The sequence below is a fragment of the Pogona vitticeps genome, chromosome 4, assembly GCF_051106095.1.
Source record: "Pogona vitticeps strain Pit_001003342236 chromosome 4, PviZW2.1, whole genome shotgun sequence".
Lineage (NCBI taxonomy): Eukaryota > Metazoa > Chordata > Lepidosauria > Squamata > Agamidae > Pogona > Pogona vitticeps.
The window spans coordinates 1,970,861-1,976,135 of NC_135786.1; positions in this window are offsets into that span (position 1 = coordinate 1,970,861).

Sequence of the window (5,275 nt, forward strand, 5' to 3'; positions counted from 1 at the left end):
TGGAATTAAGATTGCAGGAAGAAATATCAACAACCTCAGATATGCAGATGATACCACTCTGATGGCGGAAAGTGAGGAGGAACTAAAGAACCTTGTAATGAGGGTGAAAGACAAGAGTGCAAAAAACGGTCTGAAACTCAACATCAAAAAAACTAAGATCATGGCCACTGGTCCCATCACCTCCTGGGAAATAGAAGGGGAAGATATGAAGGCAGTGACAGATTTTACTTTCTTGGGCTCCATGGCCTTCTTGAACATGTCCCAGCATGTCAACGGCCCTACACACGTGGGCGGCCACACACTAGACCTGTTTTTTTCCACCAACGGGAGTGAGAGTGGTCCGATGGTGACTGACCTCGAGTCGGTTCCCTTGTCATGGTCGGATCACCACCTAATAAAATGTGTCACCAAGATGGCTCTCCCCCCTCGCAGGGAGCAGGGACCTATTGTCATGGTCCGCCCTCGAAGGCTACTGGATCCGACTGGATTCCAGGATGCCATGAGAGGAGTTACGGCTGACCTGGCTGGTCCTCCTGTCGAGGCACTGGTTGACGGCTGGTTCACCGCCGCGGCTAGTGCCGTAGACACGATCACGCCTAAACGCCCTCTCCGCCGCAGAGATCGCCCGGCGCCCTGGTTTAACCAGGATCTCCGGGCGTCGAAGCGGGTCAGGAGACGGCTAGAGCGCAAATGGAGAAAGGACCCGACGGGTTTCAATTGTATAGCTGTTAAGGTCGCTACTAACCTTTACCAGGCTAAGGTAAAGGCTGCCAGTCGAACTTACCTCGCTAACCGGATAAGCGAGGCGTCTAACCAGCAGGCGGAATTATTCCGTATAGTACGCGACCTATCCGGAATTGGCCCGGGTGATAGGCCTCCCCCTAGTTTTACACCGGACCAATTTGCAGCATTTTTTAAATCTAAAGTGGAGGCCATCCGCCGGGACCTCGCTCCTTTTTTGAATACAGCGAGTCGAGTTGAGATGTCCAGCGCTCCGTCTTGTCCGGTGATTTTTGATACCTTTCAGCCTGTTTCATCCGATACTGTCGCCAGGACGCTTGATCGCTGTCGTGCCACCACCTCCTCCTTGGATCCTTGCCCGGCCTGGCTAATCAAAGCAGCCAGGCCTTCAACAACGGAATGGGCTACTGTAATAATTAATCGGTCTTTCCTTGAGGGCAGATTTTCCTCTGCCCTCAAGGAAACACTCATTAGGCCCATTAGAAAGAAACCTAGTTTGGCGGCGGACGAAATTGGCAATTATAGGCCCGTCGCCAATGTTTCTTTCTTAAGCAAGGTAGTCGAGAGGGTGGTGGCTGATCAGCTTCAGGCGTTCCTGGATGAAACAGATGCCCTGGATCCATTCCAGTCGGGCTTCAGGCCGCGCCACGGAACAGAAACGGCATTGGTCGCCCTGTGTGATGACCTATTGAGGGAGGCCGACAGGGGCAAAATGTCTCTGCTGGTCCTCCTCGATATCTCAGCGGCCTTTGATACCATTGACCACGGTATCCTCCTGGGGAGGCTCACCGAGTTGGGAATAGGTGGCCAGGCTTTCGCCTGGCTCCGTTCCTTCTTGGAGGACCGCCCCCAGAGAGTACAGCTTGGGGAGAATGTCTCGGCCCCGTGGAGCCTCAATTGTGGGGTCCCACAGGGGTCGATCATCTCCCCAATGCTGTTTAACATCTATATGATGCCGCTGGGGCGGGTCATCAGGGGGTGTGGAGCGATGTGCCATCAATATGCGGATGACACGCAGCTCTACATCTCCTTTTTTCCAACTGCAGGAGATGCCGTTCTGTCCCTTCAGCGTTGCCTGGGGACCGTATTGGAATGGATGCAGGAGAACGGGCTGAGGCTGAACCTGGACAAGACGGAGGTACTAAGGGTGGGCGCTCCCACAGTTGGGGACTTGGGAAACTCCCTCACTTTTGGGGGTGTGACTCTGCCCGCCAGGGATGGGGTCCGCAGCTTGGGGATCCATCTGGACCCGGCGCTCACTATGGAATCTCAGGTGGTGTCTGTGGTCCGTACCGCTTTTTTCCATCTTAGGCGGATAGCCCAGCTGCGACCCTACCTTGATGTGGGGGCGCTTACTACCTTGGTGCATGCGCTCGTAATCTCAAGATTAGACCACTGTAATGCGCTCTACGTGGGGCTACCTTTGTGGTTGCTGCGGAAACTACAGGTGGTGCAGAATGCTGCGGCCAGATTACTTAGTGGAGTGAGAAGATTCCAACATATCTCGCCCACTCTGGCTGCACTGCATTGGCTGCCCATCCGATTCCGCATCGACTTCAAAGTGTTGATGCTTACCTATAAAGCCCTAAACGGTTTAGGACCTCGATACTTGGTGGAACGCCTTCTCCCACCAAGATCTACCCGTGTCACTCGTGCGAGCCAGGAGGTGAGGCTGAGGAGCCTAACGCCGAGAGAGGCCCGGAAGGAGAAGACCAGAAATCGGGCCTTCTCGGCGGTGGCTCCTCGTCTCTGGAACAACTTACCTCCTGAGATTCGCGCGGCTCCCTCGCTGGACATTTTTAAGAAACAACTAAAAACATTGATGTATAGGCAGGCTTTCCCAACAGAAAACTCCTGACGATTTTTCTTTTCTTATATCTTTCTTTGATTTCTATCTTAATCTAGGTGCAATGCTTTAAAATTATATTGTTTCTTTTATTGTAAGCCGCCTAGAGTGGGCTAATATGTCCAGATAGGCGGGATAGAAATAAAATAAATAAAATAAATAAATAAATGATCACTGCAGATGGAGACAGCAGCCCCAGAATTAAAAGACGCCTGCTTCTTGGGAGGAAAGCAATGACAAACCTTGACAGCATCTTAAAAAGCAGAGACATCACCTTGCCAACAAAAGTCCGAATAGTCAAAGCTATGGTTTTTCCTGTAGTGTTGTATGGAAGTGAGAGCTGGACCATAAAGAAAGCTGACTGCCAAAGAATTGATGCCTTTGAATTGTGGTGCTGGAGGAGGCTCTTGAGAATCCCCTGGACTGCAAGGAGAACAAACCTATCCATCTTGAAGTAAATCAACCCTGAGTGCTCACTGGAAGGACAGATCCTGAAGCTGACGATCCAATCCTTTGGCCATTTCTCATGAGAAGAGAAAATTCCCTGGAAAAGACCCTGATGTTGGGAAAGAGTGAAGGCAAGAGGAGAAGGGGATGACAGAGGATGAGATGGTTGGACAGTGTCAACGAAGCAACCAACATGAATTTGACACAACTCCGGGAGGCGGTGGAAGATAGGAGGGCCTGGCGTGCTCTGGTCCATGGGGTCACGAAGAGTCGGACACGACTAAACGACTGAACAAACAAAAGCAAAGTGAACACTCAAAATAATAAAAAAAGAAGTTTAAATTAGAAAGCACACACCTGAAGGGTTGAGAATGAGGAACAGAAGAGGGAACAGATTTGAGAGGAGGAAGGAGACGGCAGAGACAAGAAAACGGGAGGGCAGCCTGTGGTGGGACCTCAGGCAGCAATTCCACAGGTGTGGAACAGGCAGTTCTGGGAAGCCCTAGCACATTTCAGCAACAAATGTACTCCCCAGGTGTGGATGCCAAAAGCAGGGCCATCTGCTCAGATCTGCAGCAAAGCACGCCGAGATGACCCAGTGCAACCCCAGATTGAGTGGGGACAACACTACAGAGTGGGCAAGCCCTGGGTCTGAGTGCTGGACTGTTTACACGAGGATTGTCGACTTTGGCCTTCTTCCAACCCGCTGCCCTGCAGATGGGCTGGACTGGAACAGAGTCTGGTTGTCCTTTGGCCTAACTCTGAACCCTACCCTCCCCCAATCTTCACAAAAATATGTATTCCAATAAAATATACAGAAAAGACTTATTTTCAACGCTGCAGTGGCCAAAAATACTGTACAGTATTCTGATTTTTTTTTAAATGGGGATGTGAAAGACTAAGATTTTAGTGGTGTCCCTTGAAACACAGCAAAACTGCCCCCAGCCCTCCTTGCCCAGGAGGGCACAAGGTAATCTTCTGAGTTCGTTTAGGTCTCTGGCTGCAGAGCCAGAGGTTCGGAGTTTGAATTCCCCGTTGTGGATCATGGAAGGGAATTGGCCAAGCTGCACCCCCCACCCCCCAGAAGAAGAGAATCGCAAACCTCATTTGTGCCTTCTCTTCCCCGAAAACCCTGAAAAAGGGCCGCACTAAGTCAGAAGGGACTTGACAGCACACGAGTATTATTATTTATTTTTGGAGGTGGGGGGAGCTGCCGAGGGGGTGCCTGCCGACCCAGGAGAGAACGGCGACCGAGGGCTGGACGTCACAGCCCCGCCGGCCCAAACGGTTCCAAATGGCTGGGGGAAAGTGGCTCGGGGCTTCAAATGCGTGGGCTCGACGTGGGACCTTTGGAATGCAAGAAAGGTGGGCATCTGCCAAGTAACCTTGCAAAAGCGAGATGGGGATGATGGGTGCCAGGGCGTGATGCTCCATGAGTGTTGGGTCCCATTGCAGAGCACCACTGCCCTCGGTGGCCTCGTTTCGCAAAAACGGACACCTCTGTGCCAGCAGGTGCAGGAGACGAACAGGAAAACGACCCCTTGCAAACCACCTTGGATCCAAATACTCTAAATAAATAAATGTAATAAGTCAATTAGATTCTCAAGGAGGTCCCTCCCTTTCCACTGCTTCTATTATTATTATTATTATTATTATTATTATTATTATTATTATTATTATTATTATTATTATTATTATTATTATTATTATTATTATTATTATTATTATTATTATTATTATTATTTCTATCCTGCCTTGCTCCTTTAAAAGGACCCAAGGCGTCAAGACCTCATTAAAAAGGTGATACAGTATTTGAAAGCTAAAAATAGCAGGTGTGCAAAGATTGGCGGGGGAAAAAAGAAAGTTAAGCAGGTATTTCATTAAAAGCAGCTATAAAATCAGTACTGAAACCCATTTAATGCAACCATGCTATCCGAGGATGGAGGGGGTTTTTGTTTTGCTTTTGCTGCAATATTATAAAAGGGGCCTAAAACGGTTCCTCTCACTAGGTGCACCCCCCCCCCCAATTTTCCACTCTTCTGGCTGAAGAACCCGGTGCTTCCCCAAAGCCTGCACATCTGAAGGAAAGGGGCTTTTTCTGAGTGGATCGGGCCCTCCCTGCCTTTTGTATGTATATATGGAGGGGTCCGGAACGTTTCCAGGCAGGAACCAAAGAGCGGCGGGTAGCAGTTTCCTGAAGGGAAGAGAGAGGCGGGCGCACCGGAAGTCGCTGGAGGCGTC